General features: G+C 43.2%; 2 long non-coding RNA genes across 2 annotated transcripts in view; one reads left to right on the forward strand and one right to left on the reverse strand.

Annotated features, from left to right (window-relative positions):
- LOC122432606 overlaps positions 1–7,142 on the reverse strand; it is a 48,138-nt gene extending 40,996 nt beyond the window's left edge. The window contains exon 1 of the long non-coding RNA XR_006266891.1: positions 6,911–7,142. This is a non-coding gene — a long non-coding RNA (uncharacterized LOC122432606). The remainder of the gene's footprint in view (positions 1–6,910) is intronic.
- LOC122432605 lies at positions 6,097–15,617 on the forward strand. The gene is made up of 2 exons (XR_006266890.1): positions 6,097–6,387; positions 14,988–15,617. It is a non-coding gene; the product is annotated as an uncharacterized LOC122432605 (long non-coding RNA).
- The last annotated feature ends 2,095 nt before the right edge of the window (positions 15,618–17,712 follow it).

Genomic DNA, 17,712 nt, shown 5'->3' on the forward strand with positions numbered 1-17,712 from the left:
TTTAGTAGTTAATAGGCTAAACAGAAAGCTCCCACATGAGTGTGATTTTCAGTACAGAAAAGACTGATGGTATAATAGGCATTACTATGTCTTTATTCTTCAGTCACAAGTTTTGGCAGATACTCACCGGTTAAGTTTAATGCTAACTGAGGTTCTACTGTATACTATTTCAAATGGCACAGAAAATATGGCACATCTTGTCTGACCCATTGATTGAGTTTGATTTTGGACTTATCACCAACCTCCACAAGAGCACCTCACTCAAAGAAAGGATGTATTGCTCTAACCCCCTTAATGTTGATAACATGCTTCCCTCAAAAGAAAAACCATTATAGAATTTTAGGACATCCTAAAAAGAATTAAAGGTCTATAATCTATCTTTCCCATCTACATTCAGACAGGAGAAAGGAAGAGAGTTAAAGCCAACTCCTTTGCCATGTGCTGGAAGGTCAGTTCTAATGCACTGAGCCATCTGACATAGTAAGTGCATTTTCTTTTAAAAGATTTTTTTGATGTGGACTATTTTTAAAGTCTTTATTGAATTTGTTACAATATTGCTTCTGTTTTATGTCTGGGTTTTCTGACTATAAGGGATGCAGAGTTTTAGCTCCCTGACCAGGATTTGAACCTTCACTCCCTGCACTTAAAGGTGAAGTCTTAACCACTGGACCACCAGAGAAGTTCCTTACATGCATTTTAATTTTTCTGTCTTGATATTTTGTGACTCCAGTGGACTAGCTACTGTTGCCAAAGCAATATGGGTTACTGCAGGGATCCAAAGGTGTTTTGCTCGTTTGTTTTAAAACAGTAACATGACAAAAATGGGAAAAGTAAATATACAGAGTAAATTCAGCCCCTTTTCTCTTCAAAATGCATGAAATCTAGGTCCTCTGGTCATCTCTCTGATTATACAAAGGCTCATGAAGTGACTTTCACAACTGGTATAGAGACTTTCTCCCACTCAGTGGGGCTGGCATTATCAGAGTCCTTTTCTCAATTTCTGTTCTCAATTGAGAACCCTCTGAAAATGTGGGACATTGAATCTATACAATATTAACTACTCACCTGCAACATGTTTACCCACAAATGGAAAAATGCCTTCTTTATGTAAATAAAGGTGACCAGAAAGGTCCAAAGTGTTATATTTCAGGGAACTTGTGAAGAGAAGAGAGAGAAATGCAGGGTGTAAACCATATAAATAAATTCAGTTGGGTTTGCAAAAGACTCAAATGCAAATGAGAATCAAGATTCCACCATTAACCGAATTTTTTCTCTGTGATTATTCCTTCTAATCAATATAATCTAAAAATGTTCAGACATGATGATGGACTCCAATCATCTTATGCCAAGAAGAATCAATGCCTCTACCTTCTGCAATACTACATAAAACTTCCTTAAAAACAGGTAACATATTTGCTTCCTACTAACTGAAATGCAGTATTTTAAAAATCAGAAGTCTACATGCACATCAAGAAACCCTATAGTACAGGGCACTTGTTTTTTTTTACAGGGCACTTTTTAATCAAAACCTCCCAAAGCAGGATCTCTTTAAGATGAATCAACGAAAAAAAAAAGAAAAAAAGACGAATCAACGATCAAGCAAAATGTCATGTTGCTACCAGAAACCTGGAGATAACAAGTCTTTTAAGAACAACTAAAAACCAACTCAGGAACCTCAGAAAAAAAACCTATATTTAAAGAAATATGTAGAAGCTCTAGGAAAGTGCGTGTCTTATGCTGGGAAGCTCACTGAACCCCATTGGCTCCTGCTCCCAATAAATTATGCTGAGAGCATGTCTGGAAGATAAAACATGAGACTGAGCATTCACAGGAACAGTATAGGTTTTATGTCCATGCACATTTTCACATGGTAACACAAGAGCAGAACTCTGCTTCCATTAAAGGCAAGTGCTTCTCAGTTCAGTTCAGTTCAGTCACTTAGTGGTGTCCGACTCTTTGTGACCCCATGGATTGCAGCTCGCCAGGCCTCCCTGTTCATCACCAAATTCTGGAGTTTACTCAACTCACGTCCATTAAGTCAGTGATGCGATTCAACCATCTCATCCTCTGTCATCCCCTTCTCCTCCTGCCTGCAGTCGTTCCCAGCATCAGGGTCTTTTCAGATGAGTCAGTTCTTCACATCAGGTGGCCAAAGTATTGGAGTTTCAACTTCAGCATCAGTCCTTCCAATGAATATTCAGGACTGACTTCCTGTAGGATAGACTGGTTGGATCTCCTTGCTGTCCAAGGAACTCTCAGGAGTCTTCTCCAACACCACAGACCAAAAGCATCAATTCTTTGGTGCTCAGCTTTCCTTATAGTCCAACTCTCACATCCATACATCACTACTGGAAAAACCATAGCTTTGACTAGACAGACCTTTCTTGGCAAAATAATGTCTCTGCTTTTTAATATACTGTCTAAGTTGGTCATAAATTTTCTTCCAAGGAGCGAGTGTCTTTTAATTTCATGGCTGCAGTCACCATCTGCAGTGATTTTGGAGCCTAAAAAAATTAAGTCTGTCACTGTTTACATTGTTTCCCCATATATTTGCCATGAAGTGATGGGAATGGATGCCATGATCTTACTTTTCTGAATGTTGAGCTTTAAGCCAACTCTTTCACTCTCCTCTTTCACTTTCATCAAGAGGCTGGTTAGTTCTTCTTTGCTTTCTGCTATAAGGGTGGTATCATTTGCTTATCTGAGGTTATTGATATTTCTCCTGGCAATCTTGATTCCAGCTTGTGCTTTATCCAGCCCAGTGTTTCTCATGATGTATTCTGCATATAAGTTAAATAAGCAGGGTGACAATATGCGGCCTTGACATACTCCTCTCCCTATTTGGAACCAGTCTGTTGTTCCATGTCCAGTTCTAACTGTTGTTTCTTGATCTGCATACAAATTTCTCAGGAGGCAGGTCAGGTGGTCTGGTATTCCCATCTCTTGAAGAATTTTCCACAGTTTGTTGTGATCCACACAGTCAAAGGCTTTGACATAGTCAATAAAGCAGAAATAGATGTTTTTCTGGAATTCTTGTGCTTTTCCGATTATTCAACGGATGTTGGCAATTTGATCTCTGGTTCCTCTGCCTTTTCTAAACCCAGCTTGAGTATCTGGAAATTCATGGTTCACGTACTATTGAAGCCTGGCTTGGAGAATTTTGAGCATTACTTTGCTAGCCTGTGAGGTGAGTACAATCATGCAGTAGTTGAGCATTCTTTGGCATTGCCTTTCTTCAGGGTTGGAATGAAAACTGACCTTTTCCAGTCCTGTGGCCACTGCTGAGTCTTCCAGACTTGCTGGCATATTGAATGCAGCACTTTGACAGGATCATCTTTTAGGATTTGAAATAGCTCAACTGGAATTCCATCACCTCCACTAGCTTTGTTTGTAGTGATGTTTCCTAAGGCCCACTTGACTTTGCATTCCAGGATGTCTGGCTCTAGGTAAGTGATCACACCATCGTGATTATCTGGGTCATGAAGATCTTTTTTTGTATAGTTTTTCAGTGTATTCTTGCCACATCTTCTTAATATCTTCTGCTTCTGTTAGGTCCATACCATTTCTGTCCTTTATTGTTCCCATGTTTTCATGAAAACCACAATTACAGAAAACTACACATCACAGAAAACCACTTTGCAGAAAACTACACATCACAGAAAACCACAACCACAGAAAACCAACCAATCTGATCACATGGACTACAGTCTTGTCTAACTCAATGAAACTATGAGCCATGCCGTGTAGGGCCACCTAAAACGGACGCGTCATGGTAGAGAGTTCTGACAAAACGTGGTCCACTAGAGAAGGGAATGGCAAACCACTTCAATATTCTTGCCTTGGGAACCCCATGAACAGTATGAAAAGGCAAAAAGATGGGACACTGAAAGATGAACTCCCCAGGTCGGTAGGTGCCCAATATGCTACTGGAGATCAGTGGAGGAATGACTCCAGAAAGAATGAAGAGACAGACCCAAAGAAAAAACAACACCCAGTTGTGGATGTGACTGGTGATAGAAGCAAGGTCTGATGCTGTAAAGAGTAATATTGCATAGGAACCTGGAATGTTAGGTCCATGAATCCAGGCAAATTGTAAGTGATCAAATAGGGGATGGCAAGAGTGAACCTTGACATTTTAGGGATCAGTGAACTAAAATGGACTGGAATGGGTGAACTTAACTCAAATGACCATTATATCTACTAATGTGGGCAAGAATCCCTTAGAAGAAATGGGGTAGCCATCAGAGTCAACAAGAGTCCGAAATGCTGTCCTTGGATGCAATCTCAAAAATGACAGATGTTGTCATTTCCAGGGCAAACGATTCAATATCACAGTAATCCAAGTCTATGCCCCAACCAGGAATGCTGAAGAAGTTGAACATGAATGGTTCTATGAAGACCTACAAGACCTTCTAGAACTAACAGCCAAAAAAAGATGTCCTTTTCATTATAGGGGACTGGAATGCAAAAGTAGGAAGTCAAGAAATACCTGGAGTAACAGGCAATTTGGCCTTGGATTAGAGAATGAAGCAGGGCAAAGGCTAATAGAGTTTTGCCAAGAGAACACACTGGTCATAGCAAACACCTTCTTCCAACAACACAAGGGAAGACTCTACACATGGACATCACCAGATGGTCAATACCAAAATCAGATTGATTATATTCTTTGCAGCCAAAGATGGAGAAGTTCTATACAGTCAGCAAAAACAAGACTGGGAGCTGACTGTGGCTCGGATCATGAAAGCCTTATTGCCAAATTCAGACTTAAATTGAAGAAAGTAGGGAAAACCACTAGATCATTCTTCAGAGTGCCTGAAGAACTATGGATGGAGGTTCATGACATTGTACTAGAGGAAGGGATCAAGACCAGGAAATCAGTCCTGAATATCCACTGGAAGGACTGATGCTGAAGCTGAAGTTCCAATACTTTGGCCACCTGATGGGAAGAACTGACTCACTAGAAAAGGCCCTGATGCTCGGAAAGATTGAAGGTGAGAGGAGAAAGGCCAACAGAGGATGAGATGGTTGGATGGCATCACTGACTCAATGATGGACATGAGCTTGAGTAAACTCCAGGAGTTAGTGATGGACAGGGCCTGGCGTGTTGCAGTACATGGGGTCGCAAAGAGTTAGACACAACTAAGCAACAGACCTGAACTGAACTGAGGGGGAAGATTTTTCACATAAAGCTAAAATAAAACATGAAGGTCTTTGAGACCAGAGACTGCCAAGAGGACAGTGGAAGGAAAGAATGGGGAGAAAGGAATACCTCCTTTGAAGTTAGGGTAGTTTTTCCAAGAGCCAGGTTTAGTCTCAGTTTTAGGAGAACACTTTTAAATACCTTGGACAGCTCAAAACTGCTGTTCAGGGAACCAAACATCAAATGAGGCAAGAACAACCAGAGCAGTGTTTTAAAAATCCTGGCAAGAGGGCGGGGACATATGTATACCTATGGCTGATTCATGTTGACGCAGAGCAGAAACCAACACAACACTGTAAAGCAATAATCCTCCAGTTAAAAATAAATTAAAAAGAAAAGAACCGTACAGAATTAAAACTATACCACCTTGCAGCTATGTAAACTTGGACAAGTTACTCAATTTCTGTAAGCCTGAATTTCCTCACCCATAAAACAGAAATAATAATAATAATTGTGACTACTAAATGAGATAAAGCAGGAATGAGTTTAAAAAGAAAAAAATCCTGGCAAAGCAGCAAGAGGATGAAGAGTTGGTTTTGCATAGTTTTGAAGACAGGAGTGAAGAAGCAGAGGCAACTGCTCCAAAAGGCACTGAAATCCTCTAGCGTCAATGGATCAGTTACAGGGGGCAGAGGATGCAGTGGGGTCGCCCGGGGCACGCACCCCTCCCTACGCCACCCCACTATGCCGTTCATTCTTTCACTCTCGACCTCCAGAACCCCGCGATCAGCCTCATCTCTGCAGCCCGGATTCCTCTGGGAGCATGGAAGCTTCTGGCACTGGAAGCCAGCCTGGTAAGGGCGCAGTCGGACCCGGAGGGCGGGGTGGGGGCCTGGCCCTTTAAAGCCCATCCACGTCCTCCAAGCGGAGGGAGGGATGCATCCTGCTAACAGTGCTTCCTCTGTGGCCCACCTGTGGTTGGCCTGTGTTGACGATGATCAACACTCACTTGACCCCGCAGGAACCACCTCCTAACTGAGCCCCTCATTTCCACCCGAAGGGTCCTCAGGCGTCTGTGACCTAAAGTTGGGCGAGGCCAGGGCTTCAAGGGTCCCTCCAGTCCACCCCCCCCCGCCCCCGCCCCCTCCCCGACCCTCAGGTACTTCATTCAATAGAGGAAGGAGCGCAGAGAAACGTGGCTGAATCAAGGGGCCTGCCAGCCTATGGACCAGTTTTAAGCCGGAAAGGTAAGTAAAACCGTTAGTCGCTCAATCGTTTCTGACTCTTTGCGACCCCCTGGACTGTAGCCGCCCCCTCCTCCCCCCCCCCGCCGCAGGCTCCTCTGTCCATGGAATTCTCCAGGCAGAATACTGGAGTGAGTTGCCATGCTCTCCTCCATGGGATCTCCCCGAACCAGGAATCGAACCTGGGTCTCCCCAAGAGTCAATAAAATATTACAGGAACCTGCTGTAAGGGGTGAGGGGGAGGAGAGGATAAAGGCTGAGAGGCTGAGTCCCACGCGGGACCCCGCACAGCACCCCACCCCACCCCCGCCACGTCCCCGCCGTCGGGACGAGGGGCGCTGAGACCCGATTCCCTCAGGACGCGCAGGCCGGGCCCAGGGAGCCGGGCGGAGGGCAGCCCTAGACAGGGGACCCAAGTTCCCGAGACTGAGGCGCCGCGCGCAGCTCTCGGTGAGCAGCGGCGGCGGCCCGCAGCCAACACCTCAACAGTTGTTCTCGCGCCTCAGCCGGGAACTGGCGCACGTACCTGACGCCGGCCCCCCGGGCTGCAGGGGCTTCGGCTGGGGCGGGGGCGTCTGGAGGCGGCGGGGAGGCCTTGGGCGGGGTAGGGGTGTCACACCGCCTTCCCCTCAGGCTCCGGGGAGCCGGGGGAGCGGCAGGGAGGAGCAGGGCGCCTGCATTGGCCGCAGGACAGCGGCTCAGCTGAGGCCCTTCACAGGCGAGGACACGCGCCCCCTACGCCCCGGTGCGCGCCCCACTTCACCCCCTACCCCGCGCGCGGCCGGCGCCAAGGCCTGGTTGCGAGCGCCCCCTGGAGGCTCCGCGTGGAGGGCACAGTCGGGAGCGGAGAGCGCCGCCCCTTCCCGCCCAGAGAGGGGTCCTGGACACCGGGTCCAGGACTTGGGGCGGGGGGGTGGGGAGGGGAGGGGATGTCCGGGCAGGGGGTCCAGGACTGAGGGGGTCCGGTCTCGGGTGGTCACAGCCCCGGCTCCAGGACTGGGGGTTCCGGTCTTGGTGGTCACAGCCCTGGCTCCATACCTGGCCCCGCCGCTCACCTGGGGTTTCTAACCGAGAGGACCTCCTCTCTACTTCGCGGGTAAAGCGGAAGTAACTGGAAGGTAGTGGGAGCGATGCTTCCTTTCAAAACACATTCCAGGAAACTTTTCGGATGGATGCTCAACTGCCACCAAAACCGGCGACGATATCGCTCCCCTCTGCATCCTCGGTGTCTGTAAGAGCGCCGGGCATATGGTAGGAGCCTGGTAATTATTTTTCATTGAATAAACGCATGGATAAATGAATGGACAATGTGGCTTCCCGCCCCCCCCCCCCCATTCTATGTCTTCCTGAGTACATTCACTTCACAAAACATCTAAGATAGAAATGCTTAGGGAGCAGCAGTATTCAAAAACATACATAAACACGTTGACTTACATAAGAGGTAACCAATGCCACATGTTATGAAGCAACTTAGAAAGAATGCATGGCTTTTCTGCTCCAAACAAATTAAAGGTCGAATTCTTGCCTGGAGAATTCCATGGGCAGAGAGGCCTGGCCGGCTACAGTCCATGGGGTTGCAAGGAGTCAGAGAGGGCTGAGCGCCGAACACTTTCTCTTTTCAGACAAATGAATGCTGGAGGTATATACTGCAAGTTGCATCTGTTTGTTTTTGCAAGAGTAAGTAAACTAGACAGCTACATTCTCTCAGTGTAAGGTATTGTCAGAACCACAAACTGGACTTCAGAATCCATAAGACTCAGAAATGGCTGTCTCTGACACTGGGATGACATGGAGGATACTATATACAGTGTGAATATAGATCCAGGGACATAGGAGGGTCTCCCTCCCCATCCTTTTAAGGCACATCAAACAAGAACTTTCTGAAAATCTAGAGGGTGGATGGCAAGAAATAATCTCTTTCTATCTTTGTTTGAATGCTCACTTCCTTTTATGAAAATAGATCCTTTTCGGGATCGAACCCTTTCAGATTTCAGATTTATTTGTTGATGTTGAGTCACTCAGTCATGTCTGACTCTTTATGACTCCATGGACTGCAGCATGCCAGGCTTCCCTGTCCTTCATTATCTCCCAGAGCTTGCTCAAACTCATGTCCATTGAGTTGGTGACACCATCCAACCATCCTATGTCGTCCCCTTCTCCTCCTGCCTTTCCCTCCATGCTGGGAGGGAAGATGCTCAATGTTTCCCAGTATCATGTTCTTTTCCAATGAGTCAACTCTTCTCATCAGGTGGTCTAAGTATTGGAGCTTCAGCTTCAGCATCAGTCCTTCCAATGAATATTCAGAACTGATTTCCTTTAGAATTGACTAGTGGGATCTCCTTGCAGTCCATGGGACTCTCAAGAGTCTCCTCGAACACTACAGTTCAAAAGCATCAATTCTTTGACACTTAGCCTTCTTTATGATCCAGCTCTCACGTGCATACATGACTACTGGAAAAAACATAGCTTTGACTAAATGGACCTTTGTCAGCAAAGTAATGGGTCTCTGCTTTTTAATATGCTGTCTACGTTTGTCGTAGATTTTCTTCCAAGGAACAAGTGTCTTTTAATTTCATGGCTGCAGTCACCATGTGCACTGATTTTGGAGACCAAGAAAATAAAGTCTTTCACTGTTTCCATTGTTTCCCCATCTATTTGCCATGAAGTGATGGGACTGGATGCCATGATTTTAGTTTTTTGAATGTTGAGTTTTAAGCAAGCTTTTTCACTATTCTATTTCACCTTCATCAAGAGGCTCTTTTGTTCCTCTTCATTTTCTGCCATAAGGGTGATGTCATCTGCAGATTTACTTGTTCATGTTCTATTAATAGTTGTACAGAATTCATAAATATATTAGTGCTATTTGGCCCATTTGACTGATCAGATACTGACAAGGTGTGATTTATGTGCTCAGAATGACATGGCTGACAGGCTATTTGACTGTAATTCTTAGGGTTTTATTACCTTCCCTCCAAATGAAAAGTGTGCAAATATGAAAGCACCAGTTGTTCCCAATTACTTGAGATATTTTCTGTAAACATTTAACCCATTCCTGTATTTTTATTAGCCAAACTGAAGGGAAAATGTTCAGATGATTGCATGAAATTTTAAAATAAACAAATGTGCCTTAAAATTGGTTAATAAACAATTAAGTGGTTAAAATATGATCATCAGAGATAATAATGGAATTCAATTAGGATGATATGCGTCACATCTGATAGTCAATGTTATGGTAAATAATAAGTCAAATAAATAAATACATAGAAAATACAATGTAACATTTTATGAATAACAGGTTATTGCCACAATTAGCTAAAACTGACTTCACAAATATAAATAGCAAAAGAAATACTCCAAAGCAAAACTGTTTTTTAAATCAATTTTTCCTCCCAATAATAACAACAAAAAAGCCTAAGAAGTATAATAAAATAAAATTAGGAATTTTCTCTACCTACTAATCTGTGTCTTTTCCTTGGACACAAAATTTTACATGCATTTGGTTGTAGCAGCCTGTTGACCTGTTAAACTAAGGGGTATTTGATTTTGTTTGTGTGACATTATGTGCACGCAGAAGTGCTAGAGTTCTTGAACCTGAAGATATTTCAAAACAAGAAAGAGAAACAAATTTTCAGGTTACTCATGCTTGTTACATTGAAGCATTGAGGTCCTCAGAGCTCACTGGCAGAACAGTTGGCTAGTTGTCCCCTTAGGACAGTCTGCACCAAGTGGGTGGACATGCTGGAAAAATTCAAACCTATCCTAGAATCTCAGGGTCACAGAGTACCTCCTATACCAATGAGAAGCCTGCATGTACTTATAAATGACCTGTTCAGTGGCTGAATTGTTTAATTATCGTATCAAAGCATAACTGAAACGGTGACACAGCATTTGGCCAAGTAATTCATAGTGTTTAGTAATTTATCTACTGGAGACTCAGCTCTAGGAAATAGTCCCCTCTAACCTACTTGATTTTAGCAGTTTAGGGATATAACAAGACCATTTGGATGACTTTACTATTCAGTCATCCCAACATTTCCATATGCCCTAACTTTTGTTGCACACATGGGCTTAGAGATTTTTACAAATAGAAACTGTTCCTTCTCCAGGGGATCTTCCCAACCCAGGGATCAAACCCTGGTCTCCCACATTGCAGGCAGATTCTTTACCAGCTGAGTCATTAGGGAAGCCCAAGAATACTGGAGTGAGTAGCCTATCCCTTATCCAGGAGATCTTTCTGACCCAGGAATCGAACTGGGGTCTCCTGCATTGCAGGCATATTCTTTACCAGCTGAGCTACTGGGGAAATCCTCTTCTACCCCAGTTCCTTATATTATACATATAGTGGTTACAAATAGAACAAATATGACCATTTGCTGGTAATAGTGCTAGATGACTTTTTAAAAAAAGACAACCCCTAATCTCTCCTAACTACACACATTTATCTACACAATCTAGATAAATGAAATATTAATAGTTCATATGGATCAGATAAAACCCATCATCCTTCCCTTTCTGTTAACTTCTTAGATAGTTTATATTTCCTGATGCCCACTGTCTGGCTTCTTTCCACTCCGTTTTCTCCTTTTGTATTTAGTTGATGCTCAAGAGCCTACTGAAATGGGCACACAAGAACCGAATGGAATCTCTCAGGCAGGAATTTCTTATATACAGTGATCTCTCACTGAATTATGGTTTTGCTCACACACCAGACTTAGAAAGTGCAGCTGATTCTGTGCAAAGGCTCTGTCAGTGGAACCAACCCAAGGGCCAGTGTAGGGGCTCATTCATGTACTGAGTGTCCCTGCTGAGATGAGAGCCTCTTCCCAAGGCAGTTTAATAAGACAGAGATGTTCAAAGTTAAGTACTCAAGACAGCTTTTAAAAGAATAAAACATCCTCTGAGAGGTCCAAAGATCCAGTGTAAAAACACTCATATTTTATCCTATAAAAAGATGTTTTGATTGTAAATGATCACTGCAAAAGCAACAGTTTGTAAGAGGGAGTGACTTTTGCAACTGGGTCTTCTGTTGCTGTTGCTGAGTCGCTAAGTCGCATCCAACTCTTTTGTGATCCCATGAACTATAGCCTGCCAGGCTCCTCTGTCCATGGGATTTCCCAGGCAAGGATGCTGGGGAGGGTTGCCATTTCCTTCTCTAGGGGATCTTTCCGACCCAGGAATTGAAGTGCATCTCCTACATTGGCAGGTGGATTCTTTACCACTGGGGTAAAGAAGGGAAGCCCATGGAAATGACGAATGTTTGGTTATCCTTTGAGCTTCTCCTATAGTTATTATTCCTCTTATGGAAGTTTAGGAACTTGTATTATTTTCTATTTCCATTTTCCAAAGAATTGCAGATATCTTTGGCAGGACAGATGACTGAGGAAAGTGCCGAAGGCTTAAAATACAATAAAAACAGCTTCTGTGGTATAAGTACATGGGGAAATAGAAGGGTACCTCCCAAAAAAAGAGTTTACTGTGCGAAAACCATATGAGAAACTCTGAGTGAAACTTTGGTTATCAGGAAAGAGACAAGTCGCTTCCCAGGAAAAAGGTGACATCACCAAGAATGTGGTGAGAGTTGGAGAAGATAAATTATGGCTGATTGAAGAATCTGCCCCATGGGAGTGGGATAAATAAGCCATCTTCCAAACTCCCTCCTGATTAGGAGGGATATCAGTGTATTCTTATTTAGTGTAGCTCTAGGGACCATGGAACAAGGTAGCATTTTGGAGAAAAGAAATCAAAAGGCTCTCTCCCATTGAAGATGCCAAAAGGATTTAGAATAAGTGTTCCAGGACTTCCCTGGTGGTCCAGTGGTTAAGAATCCACCTGTCAGTGCAGGGCACACAGGTTCAATCCCTGGTTCGAGAAGATTCCACATGCCAAGGGGCAATAAGTTCATGTGCCACAACTACTGAGGCTGCATGCCTAGAGCCTGCAACAAGAGAAGCCACCACAATGAGAAGCCCATGCACTACAACTAGAGAGTAGCCCCCACTTGCTGCAACTAGAGAAAAGTCCTGCGCTGCAGCAAAGACCCAGCATAGCCAAAAATAAATAAATATGCATTTAATAAATACAAATTTTAAAAAATAAAATAACTGTTCCATTTGACTATATTTTCAAATGCACTTTCCTATAAACAAAAGCAGGACATCATCTTTAGAAATTATTTACACATGTATATTCTGAAAGGCATATGTATTCTGTTACCAAAGAAAGCTATACATGAATGCTTATATATGAAGAAAAAGTAGTTAGACAGACATGTATAAAAATGTTAAGAGTGGCTACCTTTGGGAGGTGATGGGGCTGGAGATGGGTGAGGGAGTGAGTTTTTGCTTCCCACTTTATATGCCATCTTTGAAAAAAAGTTCACCTGACTGGGTATCATTTTTTTTAATGCTTTTTCCTTTTTGCTTTTTTTCTTGTACTTGAACCTTTTAAAAATTGAAGTATGGTGGATGTACCAAAGGTATCATTTTATAACAATTAAACTTCTAAAAATATTTCTTTGTGGGGATTTCCCTGGCAGTCCAGTAGCTAAGACACTGCACCCCCAATGCAAAGGTCCTGGGTTTGATCCCTGGTCAAGGACTAGTTTCCATATGCTGCAGCTAAGAGTTTACATCCTTCAACTAAAAACCCCACGTGCTGCAAAGAAGACCAAAGATGAAAGATCCTGCACACAGCAACTAAGACCCCATACAGCTAAGTAAATAAATAAATAAATATTTTTAGAAAATTTCTTTGTGCACCTGATCTATGCAAGGAAGAGAATGCATAAGAGGTGTTAGAGCAATATGAGTGACATCACAGTGCCCAAACACGTTTGGATGCAGACTGTCACTGATAATCATGTTTGGCTAATAAATACTGGTATTCAGATTACTTCTGAGCTGTAATTTCTTAATTGCAGATACCAAAAAGGGGAGATAACGAATTGTCAAAAATCGGAAACAACCAAAATGACCCTCAATAGGTGAATGGATAAACAAACCGTAGAATATCCATACAATGGAATATTATTCAGTGATTAAAAAAAGAGAACTATTAAGCTGTGAAAGACAGGGAGGAACCTTAAATGCACATTGTTAAGAAAGAAGCATATTGCTTGAAAGAAGCCAATCTGAAAAGGCTACATTCTGTGTAATTCCCACTGTATGCCATTCTGGAAAAGGCCAGACTACAGTGACACGAAAGATCAGCGATGCCAGCGGTTGGGAGAGGAGTGGGAGAGAGGAATGAACAGGTGGAGCACAGGGGATTTTAGGACAATGGAACTATTCTGTGTGCTACTGTAATGATCCATACATGACATTCATTTGTCAAAACCCATAGAACAGGGCGATAACAAGTGACCCCTAAGGTAAACTATGGACTCGGTAATAATGCAGCTATGTTCTTGGGCTTCCATTGTGGCTCAGCTGGTAAAGAATCTGCTTGCAATGCAGGATACCTGGCTTCGATCCCTGGGTTGGGAAGATCACCTAGAGAAGGGAAAGGCTACCCACTCCAGTATTCTGGCCTGGAGAATTCCATGGACTGTATAGTCTATGGGGTCGCAAAGAGTCAGACACGACTGGGCGACTTTCACTTTCACTTTTCATTTTCAGTATGTTGATTGATCAGTTGTCACAAATGTACTACACTAATGCAAGATGTTAAGAGGGAAACTGGGGAGGGGAGTAGGGGCACATAGAATTCTCTAGACTTTCTACTCAATTTTTCTGTAAAACTGAAGCTGCTCTTGTAAGTCTATTAATTTTAAACTAACTTAATGTGAGCTTTTAATATTCATATGTAACAATAAACGGCCAATAATAACATTGGCATAATAAGTATTTCAAAACCAAACCAGGACCATGGTGTTCTAATCATGTTTTATAAGGCGCCAAATGCTCTTCTGCCCTATCTAGTTTGTTCAGCCATCTGGGACCCGTTCAGGTCCTGCCTCGGGTGGAGCTGGTGTGGACCTCATGTGCCCTTGTCCACTGGCACGACCTTGGTAAGAGCTCGCATGCCCTCCATCGCCAGAAGCCCTCCAGTTCCCTCCAGGCTGTCAGGCACTAGGGGCAGCCCCCTGGGCTGGAAAGTGCCTCTCATATCGACTGGTGATCACCGCGGGCCATGGCCACAGCCATGCTGCGGGATCCACGCGTCCACAGCGCCGGCTCCACCTGCCAGACACACCCCTCCTGCCGCCACAGGGCTCCCAGGGATGGCGAAGATGTGGAGCGAACGGGTCTGCCCTGAATCCCCTCTGAGAAGCGGGGTCTTGGCTAACAGGGTGCAGGAGCAGGCAGCCTGGAGACGGTGGCTGGGAAGGAAAGCCCCCACACCGGTTTGTTTCCACCTCTCCGCCCGGCTCAGGGCCCTAACCCTGCAAGGCCACAGACGCACTTCCACACCGCTCTGGACTTTCCGTCTGTCATTCCCAAAGTCTGGGTGGCAGTGCTTGCAGCCTAAAAATAAACCCCCACTTCCCTTGGGGGCATTGAGATTTATTTTATTTAAATTGCACACATTGTTTTCATTCCTCGGGGTTTGAAGCACTGAAAACTGGAATCTGCTTCTCAGCTCTCTGCCTGTATTTGTTTCAGTGACAGTCACCCTTGCAACACAGGCTGCTCCTATGGCAACTGCCGCAAAACAAGATGAGGCTTCCACCCTGCTGGGGAACACGAAGCCTCCGAAGAAAGACAAATCCTGCTGCCTTCCACAGGTGTGACCCTCCCTTTTAAAGAATCTGCCTGCAATGCAGAAGACCTGGGTTCGACCCCTGGGTCAGGAAGATCCCCTGGAGAAGGGAATGACTAACCACTCCAGTATTCTTTCCTGGAGAATTCCATGGACAGAGGAGCCTGGAGGGCTACAGTCCATGGGATCACAAAGTGTCAGACATGACTGAGTGACTAACACACACACACAGGAAGGGAGGGCCTGGTGAGCAGGCCTTGAAGAAAGACCAGCATGACAAGGCATGATGAAGTGCTGCATGATGAAGTCCAGCATGATGAAGCATGATGAAGCCTGGTGCTAACTCAACTGAAAAAAATTTTTTAAGTAAGCCCTTCCCTTTGGGTTAACGCTTATTTCAATGTTATGTGGCAGCCTGGATGGGAGAGGAGTTTGGGGGAGAATGTACACATGTATATGAATGGCAGAGTCCCTTTGCTGTCCAGTTGAAACTATCATAATACTGTTAATTAGCTATGCTTCAAATATAAAATGAAAAGTTTTTTTAAATAAGAGTTAATGCTTATTTCAAATGGTTACATGAGGGGCAAGTATTGTACCTTATTTCACATTTATATAATTGCACGCACTGTTCTTAATATTGTAAATATATAGATATGACATAGATAGATATGCAAGATATAGATGGATATATATATATGTACAGTGCATACAACATGTATATATTATATATAGTTATAGCATATTGAAAAGTAGAGACATTACTTTGCCAACAGAGGTCTGTGTAGTCAAAGCTATGGTTTTCGCGGAAGTCATGTATGGATGTGAGAGTTAGACCATAAAGAAAGCTGAGCCCCAAAGAATTGATGCTCTTGAACTGTGGTGTTGGAGAAGACTCTTGAGAATCCCCTGGACTGCAAGGAGATTAAACCAGTCAATCCTAAAGGAATTCAGTCCTGAATATTCATTGGAAGGACTGATGCTGAAGCTGAAGCTCCAATACTATGGCCACCTGATGCAAATAACTGACTCATTAGAAAAGACCCTGATGCTGGAAAGATTGAAGGCAGGAGAAGGGGATGACAGAGGATGAGATAGTTGGATGGCATCACCGACTTGATGGACATGAGTTTGAGAAAGCTTTGGGAGTTGATGACGGACAGGGAAGTCTGGCATGCTACAGTCCATGGGATCCCAAAGAGGACATGACTGAGCGACTGAACTGATTGCCTATAAATACATAATGCTCCCCTTATTTAGAAACTTTGTACTTCTGAGCAGATATTGCTTGGAAAACACTTTTGGCACTTAATATTTAACACTTGCTTGTATTAAATAGAGTTGAGGTTCAAAATTCCTCTGGATCCAACTTGAAAAGCAAGGTTCCATTTCCTTCTAACAGAAGAGTTCTTGATCCTTTTAGACCCTGTGCTCACTTTTTAATCATGAATATTTTGTAATGTCTCCTTAACTATCTTGAAGTGAAATTTATGGTTAATATCATTTACCTACAACTTAATTTAAAAAAATCAATACAATGCTCCAAGTGAAATATAAAGGAGAAATAAAAAGGAAGTCATTAATACTAATATGACACAGGGACACGATGTAGCGTCCCTTACATGTAGAGTCACATACGAAAGTTACAGCCACAAATGAAGGCTTACACGAGTGTCTCATATTGACAAGTAAAAAAATCCCAAATTGGTGATACTATCAGTATTTTTTGAAATGACAAATAACTCTTAGTAAAGCAAGCAAAACAAAGTGTGATCTTCCTCTTTCTACTTTATAATTACATTTATGAAATTCAGTGTATATTAAAGCCATGCAAAAATATTTTGTGTTTATAGGTAAAATGAGTTGGGTTCTAGGCTCTGGTAATCATATAAATACAGTGTTTGGTTTATTTCATTTTCTTACACAAAGATCTGATGGGGTATTCAAAAGTTGATGAAAGTGTCCCATGCCAACAACACTACCCAAATATTGTGACAACGAATCGTCTCTCCCACACAGATTTCCAGAACATACCCTCAGGGTAATTCCAAACCATCTTGCCTTTTAAAGTGAAGTGAAAGTCACTCAGTCGTGTCCAACTCTTTGTGATCCCCTGGACTATACAATCCATGGAGTTCTCCAGGCCAGAATACTAGAGTGGGTAGCCATTCCCTTCTCCAGGGGATCTTCCCAACCCAGGGATCGAACCCAGGGCTCCTGCATTGCAGGTGGATTCTTTACCAGCTGAGCCACAAGGAAAGCCTTATCTTTTAAACCACTGTTCTACATGGCTGATTCATGTCAATATATGACAAAAACCACTACAATATTGTAAAGTAATTAGCCTCCAACTAATAAAAATAAATGGGAAAAAAAAACCCCACTGTTCTAGACAGAATTCTGACTCCAACAAGAACACAATGTTAGCATATTTTATTCACTGTTTTGAGATTCGAATCAAAGTTGGAAGGCAACTGGACGGCAAAGTTGCTGAAAACCAGACTTTTCTTTTTTTAAATAGATGGAACATTAAATTCTTTTAATTTTATTGTTATTATTATGGCCATGCCATGAAGCATGTGGCATCTTCCCTGACCAGTGATCAAATCCATGCCCCCTGCAGTAGAA

This window comes from Cervus canadensis, chromosome 31 (assembly GCF_019320065.1).
Source record: "Cervus canadensis isolate Bull #8, Minnesota chromosome 31, ASM1932006v1, whole genome shotgun sequence".
NCBI lineage: Eukaryota > Metazoa > Chordata > Mammalia > Artiodactyla > Cervidae > Cervus > Cervus canadensis.